This window comes from Rhipicephalus sanguineus, chromosome 7 (assembly GCF_013339695.2).
Source record: "Rhipicephalus sanguineus isolate Rsan-2018 chromosome 7, BIME_Rsan_1.4, whole genome shotgun sequence".
Classification (NCBI taxonomy): domain Eukaryota; kingdom Metazoa; phylum Arthropoda; class Arachnida; order Ixodida; family Ixodidae; genus Rhipicephalus; species Rhipicephalus sanguineus.
In genome coordinates this window covers 82,099,733-82,118,161 of record NC_051182.1, presented here as the reverse complement: position 1 = coordinate 82,118,161, position 18,429 = coordinate 82,099,733, and the positions used below count along the sequence as shown (strand labels likewise).

At 46.5% G+C, this 18,429-nt stretch overlaps 1 protein-coding gene and 1 long non-coding RNA gene across 3 annotated transcripts in view; both read left to right on the top strand.

The window, feature by feature from the left end:
* The window catches only part of LOC119399564 (uncharacterized), a 111,297-nt gene that overhangs the window by 65,058 nt on the left and 27,810 nt on the right, over positions 1–18,429 (top strand). The gene's annotated exons all lie outside the window — the stretch shown is intronic.
* LOC119399563 (uncharacterized) overlaps positions 1–18,429 on the top strand; it is a 32,385-nt gene that overhangs the window by 9,691 nt on the left and 4,265 nt on the right. Inside the window, exons 3-6 of one of the 2 annotated variants that reach the window (XR_005184891.2) lie at positions 2,833–2,980; positions 10,088–10,110; positions 11,797–11,867; positions 18,078–18,167. This is a non-coding gene — a long non-coding RNA (uncharacterized LOC119399563). The remainder of the gene's footprint in view (positions 1–2,832; positions 2,981–10,087; positions 10,111–11,796; positions 11,868–18,077; positions 18,168–18,429) is intronic. The other variant, XR_007416885.1, reaches the window with a different exon arrangement.

Sequence of the window (18,429 nt, the reverse complement as noted above, 5' to 3'; positions counted from 1 at the left end):
CATATATGAGCTAAACGAAGCACATCTGACAAATCAGTCCACGCGTCTCACGCAGAGCGCCCCGGGAGGGCGCCTACTGGACCGCCTATCGATCAGACACGAATGCGAAACTGAACACATGGACGCGTATTAACGAGCTTTGAAGAACAAATATCTGGGTATCCCCCGCTTCTCCGCAATATGACTAGGGACGTGCACGTGGGTAGAAAACCAGCGCTCGCTGAGGCGCTCGAAAAACGGCATGGCTTCCGTAATGGGGTCTATTACGTCAACGTGACTGGACCGTCACCCAGGGGGGACTACACGGCGGCGGTCGTACAATAAGGAACGCAGGTGGATGGCGTCACTTTCAAAGCCACAAACTCAAAATCAGGTGGAGGAGGTAGCCATCGCACTGGCGGTATCCCATCCTAAATCACAACAAATAGTTACAGACTCTCGAGGAACCTACGAGAGCTATCTGACAGGGGAAATCTCTCCATTGGCCAATAGAAGAGAGCATTAAAATTCAGCTTCAGGGACGGCCATCTCGCCCCAAAAGGAATGATATGGACTCCAGGCCGTCAGGGTCTCCGGGTAACGAGGCTGAAGGTGTAGTGGTCCGCGCGCTTACTTCCCGGGAGACTCCCCGTTGCCCTGATAGACCTGAATGTCCCACACGTTTCACAGGGTTCCGTGAAATTAGACATTACTACATCGAAAAACGCCGTTTGTATCCCGCACGAGCGAAGGCACTCTGGAAAAGGAAGGAGCGCGTCCGGCGGCGCCTACAGACAAACACCCTGCTATATGTCCAACGGTAATAAAACATTACGACTGAAAAATAAGTGGGCAGTGCAAGTACTGTGGTACAGTGACCGGCACTTATCATATGTCTGGGCCTGCCTACTCAACCCCCAAAAAACCCCTATACCCGACCCCATCAAACAGGACTGGGAGGCGATCCTGCTCAAAAGCTCAGGGACAAGAGGAACAGGCGAACTCTGGTCCAGTGGGGGCGGGTGGCTTCTTCGACTAATGACGTCCTGAACCAGGGATGTCAACCAGACCGGCGGGGATAAGGGCTATCTGGTATCACCTGCTTCAATAAAGGTTCCTCGTCGTCCTTCGCGTCTCAGCTCAGTCTCCGAGTTGAGATCTCACAACCGCGCGTCGTGCGTTTCGCCGCTGCGTCTCGGCAGCGTTTCATCAACGGCAGCGCAAATCTTGCCCGCGATAGCGCACGTCGTACGACGTGCAGACCAGCCGTGACGGCTGGTCAAGCAGAAGCACTTTCCCAACGTAACTTCATCGCACGTTACGGTAATAAATAAACGTTTACCCTCCCAGAAAAACAATACTATAACAAAAGCAACGCTAACGTAGTGAGTAAGGCAATCACAAGTATAAGGAACAGTAGTAACCCCCCCCTAAAAAAGCCTGAACTCGAATTTTTTTCTTCACTTGACCAAGTCAGGCACAGCGCCGCTACTCGGCTAAAAATGAAGCCGTGGTTCTCAAGAATAGCTCCATATTATTGCTGATATGCAGTGACTTTCTCTGCCTAGAGACGGCGCTCCCATCGACTTTGTCAAGTGGAGCTGAAGCATTGATAGAGGAGACGTTCTAGAATACAGGCATGAGTTATCTGGATCCACGACAGGCTTCGCTTACCCCCATTTGCTGGACGGGAGGACATGTACATTTTTGTTTGTTTTACGGGAACGATTGCGTATCTGTGCGGTTCAATAACATCCAGAAACTGTGTAGCCCATGTGTTATATACCTCAATCTCTCCTCAATAATCTAGTTTCAGTAAAACTGAGCACAACGGAGTGAAATGAAGTTGTGGTTTCCTTCTCTATCGAAAGAATTCATATGGCACGGATGACACATATCCAATAATCTAGTGTGATCATACGAGAACACATATGATTCTTATGTGTTCATAGAAGGTTATTGGATAGGACGCATATGTATCATATGAGAATTTTCGATAGGGAATTGCTACTCTTCACTGCGCGATGTTACCATCAAAAAAAGTAGCACTCATATTACAACGAAAGCAGGACGAGCGCAGCCATCGGTATTCTATAAGTGCTCGACTCGACGCGCCAATTATCAATCCCAAGCACTCGTGAGCAAGCCTTCAGAGGAAATCAAGAAGCCTCGACAGTGGTTGTAAGACTGCCCCTTCACTAACAAAAAACATAGCATGCTTAACGATATCATAAGCTCATAGAGATGTACAAAAAATTCAAAAGTATGCCGGTTCCTCACTCTCTTCAACGCACGACTCGCAGTAAACGAGACGCCGTACTTTTGTATCATGAACGTAATTAGTATGCCATAGAGAGCAAAATGCTGCAACTCTGTCAAAAAAAAGTTCGGGATCGATTTGGGTTTAAGGAGATTTAGTTCACTCCAGTTCAGCCCTTCTTGGAATCATAAGACTATGCTTCGTTCCATGAACCATGTCCCATGTCTATTATTTTTCCGTTAGGCGCCAGGACAAACAGCATGCCTAGGAACACGCTCTAGTATATCTGAGGGAACTATGACTTTCAAATAGGTCGGCCAAAGAGCTTCGATTGCTAAGCTGGGCAATTACTCCGCTCGCTAAAAATTTTATGTTTGCTCTTTGCGTGGTGCGCTCATTCAAATACTCACGTGCATTTAACTGCTCGATAGGAATAGTCATGAGCAATACTGTAGCTAGAACACCACCAAACGATCTGTATCATATTAGCAACTCTTTCTAGTGAGCAATGTCATATTGCATATATGGCACTTCATTATTCTTCTTCGCCTGATTTGCTTTGACATAAATTTATTAGGCATAATAATTTACAGATGATAGAGGGAAACCAAGCTCTTGTCATCTCACTTCAGCACGAACTGGCCACCACAAAATAACAACACAAGGTGTTGGAAATCAAGAAAAAATTCGACTGGTCTCTTAATGCCTCGACATCATTTGAAGTATCAACAGAAACGCAGTGTAAGTGCCTTAGCAATATTGTCAGAAACTCATTCTATGAACAATGATTTTCTATACAAAACACGTGTCACATTACAGGTAGCGGCATATATGCATGTCGGAGAATAAAATGCTGATTAGAGACGATGAGTACCAATAATAAGAAAAGTAATTTTCTAAAATGTTTTAACTTTGAATCCCGTTCGAATCGAACTCATGCAGTCCAAAAGCTTAGAGCTATTTAATGTGCATCGAACATATATGCCTGATGCCATTTGAAGCATCAACAGAGGCTCACTATGCGTACCTCAGCAATAATATCAAAAACTCATCGTAAATCAAATATTTTCTCAAACAAAACACTTGCCACCCTACAGCAGCGGAATATATGCATGCAGGAGAAAAAAAATACTATTATATCAAGGCGATATATACGGCGAAATAATTTTCTAGTCTCTTTCATTCTAATCATTTATGGACCAAAATGATGTGAGTGACTTAGCGAATAAAGTTTATTTTGGCCCAGAGAAGAAGCAGGGGAGACCCCGCGCCACCCGGCTAGTAGGGACCACCAAGCCGACCTTGACATTCATATCACGTGCACTCAACGGCCAGGGTTTGGTCGCTGAGTTCGGGGCTGCGCGAGACTGCAGCCCATCTGTCCTAGCTGCCGGAGAAACCGTTGGCTTCGCACTCAACAATACATGGTTCATTCTTGCTGTTAGTTCACGGGTAGGGCAGTCAGCACTGGGATACATTTCAGGGGATATAGCATGAAGAGTGACAATGTTAGGGTACACATAGACTGGTAAATGTCTAAGAGTCACCGCCCGTGCCCTGCGCAAGGCAGGCTGCGAGAGGTGGAATAGCCGTCTTGCCAGATAGAAGTGACTGGTGATCTCATTGAAATGAGCAAGTGTTATGTGTTTGACAGGGACATTGAAGAGGCGGCGGGGTAAGTGAGTCTCCGTGCGGCCTCAAGCACGCCTCGTTTGGTTAAAGAGCCCTCAGTGGTTATCGTCGAAGCTTGCTTTCATAGTGGTTATCACGGATAAGCTCGAGCATACCTCTACCCCTGGCCCTACGTTTGCCGATTTTGTATGCGGCGTGCATGTATACGAGAACATATCCCTGGAAAAGCATGCTCTTAAAACAATTTCGGTCCCCTGGCGCTTCTATCCCGTACCATACCATCTACCATGTCTCAAGACGCCGCGCAGCAAACCCCTCCTGTACAGACAGCATGTCCTGGTGTACCTCGCATCCGCGACGCTCCTGTCTTCACCGCCGCGATTTACGAGCATGCAAGCGTACCCAATATACAGGAAGAGGCACGTAAACTGAGCAACCTGGTTTTCTACCTCGCAGATGTGGCCAGCCTGTAGTACAACAACCACGCATCCAATTTCTCTGCATGGTCTGATTTCAAGGCCGCTATCTTTGGTGTTTTTGGCCGCTCTGCCGTTCGTATGCTGCAAGCCGAACAGTGCTTACGCGAACAAGCTCAGTAGAATGGTGAGTCTTCCACGAGTTACATCGATGACATCGTAAACTTGTGCAAGAAAGCCCACGTGACCATGTATGTGTCTGAGAAGATCCGGAACGTTTGACGCCGATAGACAGTCTCTCGGCTACAAGCAAGGTACATGTGAAAGACGACATCAAGGCGCCTTCAAACTCGTCAACGGCTTTGTAGGTCTACTGCACCGGTCTCTGCGACGCCGTTGCAAGCATCTCGCCATACGACCGTGTTTTTACTAGGAAAGACTTCCTGGTGCCTTTTGTGACCATGCAAGTCAATCAGGGACGCACCTCTATTTTAACAGGAAAGTGTTTGATGCCGAGGTTCACCAACACGTTCATGACGTATTTCTGTCACGGAACTACGTCAGCAAAATGAACACCATCATATGGCAAAAAAAAATAAACTGGAAGAAAAAGTTCTGTTGATAGGAGTTGACCCCACGACCTCTCGGTCTGGGACGACGGCTGGAGGGCGTTTAACCCGCTGCGCTACCACGCAACACATGAAGGGAGAACACGCAAACGCGCCTTTAATTTCTCACACTTTCCTCTCCCAGTTCCCTTGGTTCGTTGGTTGGTGTAGCCGTCTGGACGCCGGTATCTCGATCTGGACGCGGTAAAGGGAAGCATTGCGTTACCTCTGCGAGTAGCTTCGGCGACGCGCCGCTGTTACGACTGTCCCATACGGCGCGTTTTCAATAGGTGAATAGTTAACGCAACGCGAGGTATTCGCTTTAGCCCAAGCCTCGCTCATATCACCCATCCTTATTAAAGAGCGAGCAAATAATAGCAGTTGTTTCGTGTATGAATACAACCGATGAGCGATTTTCCTTAGAAATAGGACGCAAACGACTGTGCGCCTAATCTCGCTGCTGGCTTTCATGAAGGCGGTAGGGTGGGGAGCGGGTGGAGAGAGCGTCTGCTGCGCTCGGTGGCGGGAACGACTGAGCGATTGAGTGCGGCGCACGCAGCACAGAGAGATGGAGACAGGTTGAGAGTGGTGCTAGCGGTGATACCGCGGGGAGCTTCGACGGCGCCAAGTGGGGAGAGCGTCAAAGCGCCCATAGTGCGCTAGAATGATGGTTGTCATTTCACAATCCACGATAAAGATGGTGAAAGTGAAGACGGTCATTATGACCAGTTGTGCACAGAGCTTATTTCTGTTAACCTCGAATTTCTGGTGTGCTAAAAACAACCCGCTCAAGGCCTAAACACTTCCTCTTAAATCACCGGCCACTGCAACCCAAAGCGATGCTCAGAGAAGGGATCTTCAATGGCGACGGCGGGGTACCAGCCTAAGGAGCTTCGCCCCTAAAAGAACCGCTCTCCGAAGCTCACCTGGTTGTCGCACCACCTTCCTTGCTTACCCTGTGAGAATTAACGACCAGCCTAGAGAGAGCGAGAAAAAAAAAGACTTATATTTTCGAAACCCAAGGCCAGCCTAGAGGGAAATCGTGTAAAACGCTTTGACTGTGTGTATATCGAGTCTCATTGTTTATTATCCGCGTGTTGATGTGATCTTTGCGCTGAATTCACCATATGCGGTGCCCAGGTACATGTTAACAACGTCAGCTACCGCACGCGTTAAATCGTGATCACGGACGTTAGTTGTCGGGACGGAGATGTGCCGCTAGGCGTCAACGTGGGTACTTCCACCTCAAGCGGTGTTGTATCTGCCAAACAACAATAGACATTGTACAAAGTTCCATATATCAATGCACTTCAGACAATGAACTACTTCTGTGGCGACACGTTTCACTTTCGTGTTATACCGATTCCTATGAAAGAGCTATCAGCCATCTTTTAAATGGGAAGCATTTCTTAGCGAACCTCAGGAACTTTGGCTGTTTTTATCTATCTATATATCTATCTATCTATATAGCCGCCTACGTCTGGGCGCTCTCCTGGTCGACTGCATAACTTGTAATATACCAAAGTTGGCGTAGCAGGGGATCAGTGTATGACGAACACGATTCAGTGGCCATGACACGAATAACGCAAAATACCTGTCGCGTACGTCATGAAACCCTTTCTCTCAGTCTCTTGTATCACATACCCGTAAACCAGAGAGAGAGAGAGAGAGAGAATAAGAATAAAAGAAAGGCGGGGAGGTTAACCAGGGCTGAGCCCGGTAGGCTACCCTGCACTGGGGGAGGGGGAGGGGGAAGGAAAGATAGAGAGGAGGAGAGAAAAGTCACTCTTTCAGCCGGCGTAAGAGTTCTGCGTTTGATATCACAAACGGCGAATCAGTCCGGTGTCCTTAAGAAAACGCAACAGCGCTTTCGTTGCCTTTCGGAACTGTGATGGGCAGCCCCATGGTCCCAATATTTTCGCGACAGTGAAAGCGCTTCCGTCCATTTGATTTAGTGCAGTGCTGAGGTGAAGCCTCTCGGTTGCGTATGTCGGGCAGTAACACAGAAGGTGCTCAATCGTTTCCTCAACGGCACAGTCGTTGCACTCGGCGTTGTCGGCCATCTCTATCTTAAATGAGTAGGCGTTGGTGAACGCTACACCCAGACGCAGACGGCACAACACTGTATCTTCTTCCCGGGAAAGACCAGGTAGTAGCCGCAGTCGTAGAGATGGGTCGAGAGAATACAGTCGATGGTGTGTGAACTGTGATGTTTGCCACTTTTGCAGTGTCATGTTCTGCGCCAGCTTATTTAGGTATCGAGCCGCATCAATCCTAGATAACGGTATAGAAACAAGGTTCGTCTCTACATGTGCTTTTCTGGCAGCTTCATCGGCGAGGTCGTTGCCGGAGATACCGCAATGACTTGGTATCCACTGAAACACAACGTTGTGTCCTCTTTCAGTCACATAGTGCAGCATCTCTCCTATCTCCCACAGAAGTTGTTCGTACGATCCGCGACGAAGTGCCGACGAAAGACATTGTAGAGCCGCCTTTGAGTCGCAGAATACTGCCCATCGCTCAGCCGGTTGTTGCTTGATATAATCGACGGCACCTCGCAGGGCAACATGCTCCGAACCAGTCGATGTGCTCACGTGACAAAGTTTGTAAGCGAGGTTGATGTGTCGTGATGGGATGACGGTGGCGCCGGTGGAGCTGGCCTGGGTGGTAGAGCCATCCGTGAATACGTGAATTCTGTCAGCATAAAAAGTATGCAAACAGTCCAGAGCTGCTTGTTTCAAGGCCAAGGTAGAAAGGTCTTGTTTCTAATTCCTGGGACGGAAAGGCGCACTTCGGGTTGACGTAAGCACCACAAGGCGGATGGCGAACGCGCCGAGGGTGTGAAACCCGATGATAGCAAAGTGCGGTGAGAGCTGACGACGTTGGAGAACGACGCCTGTGGTCGTTGTTCTGGCAGGTACGGCAGATGGTTCGACACCATCCGTGAGATATGTCGAACATGCGCTCTCAGCGCGTCGGTTGTGACATACGTCGTATCCGGATGGTCCCGAGCCAATATAACTGTTCCGGCAGTTGAGGTGCTTCGTGGTAGACCGAGGCAAACACGTAGTGCCTGTGCTTGCACGCTCTGAAGTACTCGCATATTCGACACGCAAGTTTTAGAAAGCAGAGGAGAGCTATACGCAGTAGTCCAATAAAAAGTGCTTGGTATAGCTGTAGCATGGAACTCAGTGATGGACCCCATCTTTTTCCGGCGATGAATTTCAGGACGTGGACAATAGATACGAGTTTCGCTTTCAAGTACGAGACGTGAGGGCTCCAGGAGAGGTCTCGGTCAACAATGACACCCAAAAAACGATGACTTCGCTTGTAGGAGATAGACTGGCCATTAATGCATATTGGGTAACTGGTCATCGCTTTTCGCGTGAAGGCCACCAGCGCACATTTCTCTGTTGAGATTGTTAAGCCTTGCGTGCGAATGTAGTCAGATGCTTGTGACGCTGACCTGTGTAGCCTTGCACGAACCTGCAGGCGTGTCACTGCTGATTCCCAGACGCAGATGTCATCAGCGTATAGCGAAACACTGACTGTTTCCGGCAGCGCCTCCGCCAGGCCAAGCAGAGCAAGGTTGAATAGCACCGGGCTTAAACCACCGCATTGTGGGACGCCACGGCACGTGTAGTGGTCGGAGGTCGGGCCATCTTCAGTATCTACAAAAAGGACCTTTGTGTCAGGTAACTTCGGATCCAACGAAATATTCGCCCTCCAAGTTCAGTTAACAGAAGCGTGTCTAATATAGTTTGATGGGAAACGTTGTCATAAGCATCTTTCACACCAAGAAAGAGCGCAACTGCTATTCGTTCCCTGCATTTATGCTGCTCTACTGATGACACCAGATCGATGACGTTGTCAGTCGATGAACGGCCTCGTCGAAATCCCGCCATGGAGTCGGGGTGAACGTCGTGCCGTTCAAGGAACCATTCCAGGCGCGTGAGAATCATGCGCTCCATGAGTTTCCCAACACAACTGGCGAGAGCTATAGGCCGGTAAGATGTCAGCACCAGAGGTGATTTTCATGCTTTGAGCAGTGGCACCAGACGGCTGCGTTTCCATTCCTGAGGTACGACGCCATCTTCCCATGACCGATTAAATAAGTTTAACAGTTGTCGTCTTGCTGCTTGACCTAAGTGACGCAGAGCACTATACGTTATTCCATCGGGCCCTGGTGAAGAGGAACGCCTACAGATTGTCATGGCAGCTTCTAGCTCTTCCATAGAGAATGGAGCATCCATACTTACATCCCGTGGACCTGGGATATCGCATAAAAGCATGTCGGTGAATAGGACTGTACCACCGGTGATGTTCGTACAAAAATCCTCTGCAACTTCGATCTCACGGCGGTTTTGACAGAGTGCAAGGGCCTTGAAAGGATGACGTTGCTGGGCGCATGAGCGAAGACCCTGTAGCGTTCTCCATACACGAGACAGTGGCTTGCGTGGGTCTAATGACTCGCAAAAGCTTTTCCATCTTTGATCCTGTAGCTTGTCTTTCTGTGCTGTATCTTTTTTTGCATACGCCTTGCTACTCTAAGATCAAGAATTGATTTGGTACGCCTGTACCTTCTTTCAGCACGTCTACGTAACGCACGAAGCCTTTCTAATTCGATGACAGCTTCGGTACGCTTCCGTGAATGCGTGAAGCTGCGCGTACAATCTTGCATTGCGTCCGCAATTACTTCTTCTAATCTGCGCGAGCAGTCATTCTTGCATGCGTCCTCCACTTGGTCTTCATAAAGCGCCCAGTCAATGTTTCGAGAGACCAACGAGGGCGAAGCCCCTAGGCCATCAATTCTCGCATAGGTCGGAATGTGATCGCTACCATGGGTTTCAATGTCTGTGAACCACCGCACTTTTGAACTTAGGGAACATGACACCAATGTCAAGTCGAGACAGCTGCTATACGTCGTCCCTCGCAGAAATGTCGGGCTACCATCACTCAGAAGAGGAGCTCGAAAGAACGCCGGGGGAGGCTCGATTGCACGCAACCTTTATTAATATAATTTGTGGCTTCATTTTCGTTTATGACAACGTGTTTGGCAAAAAAAAGAAGTATTGACTCGATGACTTTAATACGCTAATCTAACAATATTTTTTTCTGCTCTGTCTTACAAAAAATTTAACCGGCTGAATGTCTGGCCACGAATGACTCCTTAATATTTCACGTCTACAAAGGGAAGTGAAGAGTGGGATAAGCGGTGAGTGTTTACACATTTTAACATGTATTAGAATGTGAAATTTCAGGGAGTACAGCAGGTTTGTCAACCAGGGTAACGTTAACTGGCAGAAGTCAAGCAGACTAAATCTGAAGCACTTCTGAATATGCAACATATGTGATGCGCACTAATATTAATAAAAAATATTAATAATAATAATAATAATAATAATAATAATAATAATAATAATAATAATAATAATAATAATAATAATAATAATAATAATAATGTAAAAATGCCAGCTACATTTTGCAAACACGTGAGGCATGTGGAGCTTACACGATGGTCACGAGGTTGAAGCAAAGTTCATGAAAACACAGAATTTAAACGGCTGCCTGTCGTCAATACGTGAGGTCAGCTGTATGGTCATTCAGAACTTCTGATTCAAAGTGGTGGTTTCATCATCATCGTCAAAATCATCAGCCTGTCTACGCCCACTGCAGGGCAAAGGCCTCTCCCATGTTCCGCCAATCAACCCGCTGCTGTACTTTCTGCTGCCACGTTATACCTAAAAATTTCTTACTGTCATCTACCCACCTAATTTTCCGTCTCCCCCTCATGCGTTTGTCATCTCTTGGAATCCAGTCAGTTACCCTTAATCACCACCGGTTGTCCTGCCGACGTGCTACGTGCCCGGCCCATATCCATTTCTTCTTCTTGATTTCAACTATGATATCCTTAACCCCCATTTTTTCCCTGACCCACTCTGCTCTCTTCCTGTCTCTTAAGGTTACACCTATCATATTACTTTCCATAGCTCGCTGCACCGTCATCACTTTAAGTTGAACCCTGTTTGTAAGTTAACAGGTTTCTGCTCCGTAGGTAAGTACCGGTACGGTGCAGCTGTTATATATAGACCCCTTCAAAGACATTTATATTTTAATTAGTATTATTATGGTGCCGTATCTGTGGTATCAGTCTTGATCTTATTGTCTTACTAATGTGGATATGACGTTTCTGCCGTGAGTGTGATTTTGCTTCATTTCGAGGCATATATGCACAATTTTTACATGGATTTCAGTCATTTCTAAAGATAAGCAAGTATGTAGCATCCTGAGTGTGGTTTGATGAATGCTTATCTTATGTCTAGTTACAGCTCCAGTACAGACCGTACAGTTCTAAAATCGACAATGTGCTCATGAACTCCTTCATGACTGAACGGAACGCTGATTACAGTCGTGTACTGCTACGTGTACTACATATGTGCAGAGGAACGTGATGTAGAAAAAAATGAATCTGCGTCACATGTGAAGCGCATATACTGCAGGGACACATATTCCGTAAAATAACACTATTTTATGTGCTTGAGCGCTACAACTGGCGCTTCAATATCAAGCAGTTATCTGCGTGAAACTTTCCGCGTGTCTAAAAACAAACCCGTCGTGGGAGTGACTAGCATTCGACTAAAAGCGTCACCCTTTCCCCGCTATTTTTCACAGCGCCATCCGAATGTCGTTCGCCACGCTATTCGCCACTAGATCCTATGTCCCCACTCATAAGGCTCACGATAGTACTTTCGTTAACGCATTGAAACGTACATCAACCGAAGTGTTCCTCTGAGAACATGGCTTTTACGAAGTGGCGAGTCTTAAATCACAGTGCTTTTCAAGGATCATCGTATACTTTGCTCGATAGGACGTGAACCAGGGGAATGTGTCTTCATTGCAGGACTTTAGTTGCCTTGTATACGGCTGGCCTGCGAAGTGCTGGAACCCCGACGTTTGCTATGTTTACTTACGGTGAGCCATTTGTGTTTTGCTCAATTTACTTGAACTTACTTTCCTTACAGCCGTCACAGAACCATGTATATTTAATCGCAAATCATTGAGTACATAAATAAGAAGCTTGCCCTTGTGTCTGCTTATTCACATACACAGTGATAATTTCAAGCTATGCAATGCTTTCATAAAGAACAGTCAGCATTTGCACTAAAATCCCTAGCTCGCCTCGCTCCCCGGTGCTTGTTCCAAAATAGTATAGTTGGGTGCCTGTTTGCGTTTCACACGGGCGCTGTGCGAATGCGGTCCCTAATGCTCTCTGTGCACTTGTGCACGCGGTCGAACATACGCGCACGGTCATGCGTGTTATTTGGTATCGGCGTCTTTGAAAGTGGCTTACTGGCATTTTAGTCACGAAATGTGACCATCCCGACACCCGCCGTCGAAACACATGCGGTAGCGAAAATCAGAAATAGCATAATAAATTTCCACCGCTCAATGAAACGTGTAAAAGTGAATGAAGAGTAACTGTGAATAATTGAAGAGTCCCTAGACTAATGAAATATTTTTTTTGTAATTAACAAGTCCACAATACGGACATCACACGACACCTTTTCTTTAAAACGGGGTAATGTGTATTACTAAGTAAATAAACGTATTAACATTAATTAAAATAATAAAAATCGCGAACAGTAACAGACACTACTTAACGTCACTTCGAGACTGCGTGATCAGATTGCTCCCGTAAAATTAAGAATAATTAATAGTTCATAGAAGTTCAATAAATAATAAGTTCTCATTACCTAAGAGCTCATAATTAGCAGTAAATTAAATTCATGCCACAAAGATTACGCGTGCATTTAGAGATTGCGCTACATAGAGCGCGAGCACGCCATAGTCTACAGGCCCAGATCATCCCAGAGGTGTTGTCGCAGCGCTAACAGGCACAAATTGTATGTTTTTAACGCAAGAAAATGCTTGTTTAGATACGTTTCAAGGTATATGTAAAGTGGTCGCGAAACATCCATAGAAGCACACGTGTCAAGTAGTTGCCGGCTCGTTGCCACGGTCGCCATCTACGTATTGCGGGGACAACTAACAGCAAGCAAACAATAAAAAAATAATAAAATATGACGTCACAACCGGAAGCGATAGCGACGTCGCACATTTGCCCTACACAGTGTAAAGTTAATTTTCTTGATTGGTGACCTTTCACATGCTTTTGATTACTAGCAATTTTATTGCGTCTTTATGGCTCGCCAATTGCGTGTGCCAGAGAAAAGGAAGATAAACAAGAAAGATTGGGGAAGCGAACTTGTTTCATTTGCCAAATAGTATCGCTTGCAATGTACACCACAACACTTTGCGGATGAAGCAATTATCATACAACGGCTCACGAGCACAATAGCACAATAGTTCGAAAACTCACCTTGCCAAATCGATGAGCACCACTGGAGCGAGACAGCAGCCTTAAAAGTATTGCTTTGGTAACCATACAGTACACCGTTTCGTCGCTAAGCGTGCCGCATTCACAATCAAGAATGGCAAGGGTACGCTGGCCGTGCCCCAGCGAACGCAGTCCACAGTCACAGAAGTTGTTATATACACCTTCTGTGAGCTTCTGTTGTTATATACACCTTCTGTGAGCTGGTTATGCTTCCTTGAAGTGTCACGCCCGTAAAAAAACACATAAAAAATAAGTACCCTATGCAACATACGCAAGAAAGCACCGCGCGAAAGTGAGCCATGCCTCATTGACCCGACAATGCGGCGAACTAAACGCAAGCCAACATAGTAGAGTGCCTTCGTACGCCCCCCATTTATGGCGCTCGACCAAAAAGATGAGGCAATCAACTGTTTAGCCAAGTCTTAGTTAAACCATAGAGTAAATTTCCCGTTTACTTTGGGCTATATATTCAAGAGTGATCTAAAAAATTCTATCAAGTTTCTGGTTTTTGTTATTTGTCTCATCCTCACCTAGTCGCGCTTCAATCGCACGGCAGGTGTTGATGTCTGCGGCAATAGGTTCTCGACCAATTTTCTTCAAGTTTTGCGACCGATGTAATTTGACGTTGGACATTGTAACGAAACGGTGAAAGAATACAGGGACGGAAAGGTGCACACACACGAGCGCTGTGTTTGGTTCCAATGGTTCAAAACCAATCACACCCTCCCCCCAACAAGCATTACCAAAGTTGATATCCAGATACACCAGGGAGCGAGGGTTGCTTGCTGTAAATGCTGCAAAGGCGCAGACCATGGCTTTTTTCTTCTGCAGGCATGTCCGCCGAAGATCGGCCACCGCCGGTCTGGCTCTGCGAATTATTTTGTGGGTACCCTGTACAGACGCAAGCACCCACCGCACGGCGTATATTGGAGGATGCTGGCACACCTTATGACGCGGTTTCAGAGTGCATAAGTATGCAATGTGCTAGCTAAATTTGTGTTTTCACGACCGTTGATATAGTATTCGACCTGAGAAGGATGCATACGTTTTGGGATCTGCCTTGCAAGTTGTTGTAAAGACTACACGCTAATAATTTTAAAGTTCTTGACAGAATTCAGCAATGGTTAGGAAGCAGTCGTCGCGACTCACGCTGGGTATTTCCGCACGACAGCCGTATAAACTGTACTGGCGCCGCCAGAACTCTGCCGAGTATGTGCGCGGTGCCTCTCATGCTGTAGTTTTCGGTCCTCTACTGCAACAGTCCGACCACTTCGTTTGGACCATTATCGTTTCTGGGAGGAGGCATAAAAATTGCTTTTAAGGGAAAAGCCGTGACTACTTCGCTGGGCGGCCCCTTGATCGAAACACGGCAGGCAGAAGTGTTCCAAAAACCCGCATAACCTAAATTACACACGAGGTCATGGACGTCCCCACATGACGTCATGACGACGTCACAGAACGTAGACTTTGTGAAGTCATAGGGGCGTTGTTGATTACGCGATCACGTGACCTCGTCGCTTAGGCAAAGCTGCGCCGATCGCGGAGGCTGTGCAAGGCTTAAGTGAGGTGCAGACAAAATCACGGTTGGCGAGGGGGGAAATTCTAATCAACAAAGAACGTCAAGAAAATCGAACGCGCGTCTCTCACACTGCGCCTCGCTTTGTCTAGCAGGAAATCTGGTCCCCGACGGTATAACTTTGTGCAAGACAAAGCCACAGCAGGGTTTCTCGTTCAACTGTTATAAATCATAACATGTTGCCGAACGTTTATTTCTTTCCCACAAAAGTAGCCACGAGTAAAGTGAATCTATTTTCCAGAGCCGCTGCCAGATGCGCTCTCGACGTAGGAAACGGGTTATCATACCAATTATCAGTATCCCTATAGCAGTAATCATATCGTGGGAGAGGTGGGGGAGGGGAACAGGAGAGCGGCTTAAGTTCCGCATCGCTTATGGATGCTATTGCAGGCAGCAGAACATGCCGTGTACGCTGGAAACGAAGCTCGCTTACTGCTCACTCGACAAAGATATTTTTGAATTTCTTTTGTATGGCCTTATATTGAAACAATTATAAAAAGGCCGCGGTAACTCACTCGACGAGTATGAACCAAATATTCGAAATCGGGCATGGTGAAAGATTCTTTTCCGAGCTCAGTCAGTTTTCCTATTAAGAAAAAATGAAGGCAGCCTCCTATTATTGGTGCCAGGCCTGAAGGAAGTGCGGAGCTCGGCAAACTTCTTTGTTTCTCTTTTGTTTTCTTCTTCTTTCCTCCTCTTTTTCTCTTTCCAAGTTTTTTTCTGTCTTCTCTCTATTTATTTCTAAATATTTTATTTATTAAATGCGAAGCATTTCTTAGCGAACCTTTGGCACTTTGAGCGTTTCTATATACGTATCTATCTATCTAGCCGCCTACATCTGAGGGCTCTCATGATCGCCTACTTAACTTGGTGTAGACCAAAATTGGCATGGGAGGGTAAGAGGATTTCACGAAAATGACTGTCGGGTCATGACATCAATAACGTGAAAATCCTGTCGCGTACGTCGTCAAACCCTTTCCTCCAGACACGTGTGGCACATACCTGTTTACCACGGGCCGCTGTGTACGGGCATGTGCCAGAGGTGTTTGACAGTTTATATCTACGCAGGAAATGCGAGAACAGACATTGCTAACTTAAATGCGAGAGCGTTAAAAACACCCGACATCGGCAGCGTTGACCCGACAAATGGAAATAATGAAAATCAATATCACAGCAGGAATCGAACCTAAGTATTCTGCGTGGCAATCAGGTATTCTACCCAAGAGTCACGCCAGGTCTATAAACTGGTTCGTAAAAACAGCCTATGCAGGCGTAATGTCAGTCCAACGTCAATTCTGGCTGTGGTGCTTGCTATCTAGTTTTACAAGAAAGCAATAAACACTACATGATACACCTACGATGTGTGCTCCTACGATAAGGGCGTGATATCAGATTAATGTGTGTGGTTCCAGTGTGGCTTCACTTTTATAGCAGTGTAATAAACATGACGTTTGTGTTCCTTTGATCAGTAAGCTATATCGAAGCATTGCTCGACCCCGGAGGCATATATAACGAAAGTCACTTATGATATTCACATCATCGCACCGTAAAGTGCACTTAGTCCGCCAGAACGACGCAGCGTGCTCTTCATTTCTTACAAGGCTGGGCGATGACCTCATGCTGACCGAGTACGATGCCGGATTGATTGACAGCCGCTTTGTAGACTAGGCTACGTAGGTCACATACGCCCACGTAGTTTACGAATACGACAAGCGCCATCCACGGATGTTGGTCTACGTAGCACTATCCGGCCTACGAGCCTCGACGGCCTATACCTCACCAACGCGAAGGGTGACTTCAGGTTCCGACATATCGCCGGCTCTATCCACAGACAATTTGTCGACGAAATGACCGAGGCATCCACGATTTCCAACAGCTGTACTATACATCATACTGCACTACACATGGACCCCTCGTCACCGCGATCACGACCGGATGCGATAACAAGTCATGACCAGCTCCTGGTGCTCACTGATCACGGTGACGATGATCTTATTCAAGAACTGTCAAGAACTTATTGCACATATGCAAACGGGTTCGTGAAACGTGCGTGCTCCGTCATAAGAGACAAGTATGAGCACTACATAGCTTACCGCTTCTTGTGTTGGTAATACCAATGTTGCCGTTGGCAGCGTTACCCTACTGTAAGCAACTGGTTGTGTAACACATATGCGGCTCTTCAACATATATGTGTGCATATAAAATTTATACAAACCTTTACCGTCATTTTGCAACGTTTCGCGCAGTAAAAAAAATTACGCCGCAGTCACCTTCCCTTCACGCCGCATGCTTCGCATAACATCGACTCCCACGGTACGTTGGATCTGCTGAATTTTTTTTTATTTTTATATGTCCTTTCGCGCTTGCTTCATCTTTTTATTTTATTTTAAACGTGGTTTTGCCTGCGTTACGCGAAGCGACGACTGCACACGACAGCATATGACAGCCTGGGCCCCAAAAGTGCTCCGCACATGATATCATCATCAAGGCGGTCGAAAAAGAAGAGGAAGTAGACTTCTCCTTGGCGCGAGCTCGCGCTCAATATGCTACAAATGGCTGTGCTATACGTGATTTTGCCACCATTACGCCAACCTACTTGAGATGACAGCATACGACAGCCCGGGCCCCTAAGGTGATCGCCACTTAAACAAAAAAGGTGTTTCCACGTGTTTGTGTGCACGAGAGCGGCTGAATCCAAGGGAAGGTCACACTATATGTTGTTATTGCTAACCTCCAAGTGTGTGGAAGAAAGCCTTACGTGTCGTATGCCGTGTTATATAGCTGGAAGTTTTAAGCATGGTGCATGTTCACGAACGTTATTGGAAGAGAGGAGTACGAAGAAAGTGAGACAACATTTAATGCAATGGACTGACAGTCGTCGTTTTTCACCATTTGTTGGGAGCAGCAAAGTTGTGCTTCGGCATTTCATATTGACGACACCACTGCCTAGTGATAAAAAAGTCGATGTCACGGCGGTTGTCTTTGCACATGCCCAATTTCGACCCTTCAGTTCGCTCGACAATGCGTTTCGCGCTGGTGCATTAGGAGTCAGCTCTAGCGCACTATCGCTCTGAAAATGTCGGATTGATATTGGTGAAATTTTATGTTCGTCGAACCATAACCTGACGCACTCTCGTGGTCTTTCTGTCAGCGTATCGCAAATAGGCCTGCAAGTAAGCATACTGTTCATATTCATGATCTATTGCAGATAAACAAATGAAACCAGCAAAAAATACAACTGGTTACTTTACTATTGTTTATGCAAAGCGGCCATGCTTCGTTGTACAGAGTGAGACAGGTGAGCACGCTTCACGTATTGTTTTTCAAACGACTTAGCTGTGTTACGTGTATGTCAAGGAAGTTGCTATTTCAAAAATGGCATACGCTTTTTCACATAGTAGTATTCCCAAAATAGCTTGGTGATTGAGGAAAGCAACATTTCGATCGAGTACGTAATAGCAATGTGCGAGTAAAAACTTATTGCCCGGCAATAGGCCCCGCGAAAATATTCTCGCAATAAAACAAAATTTGAAAACGGCAGCAACTCATTGTGAGGCCTT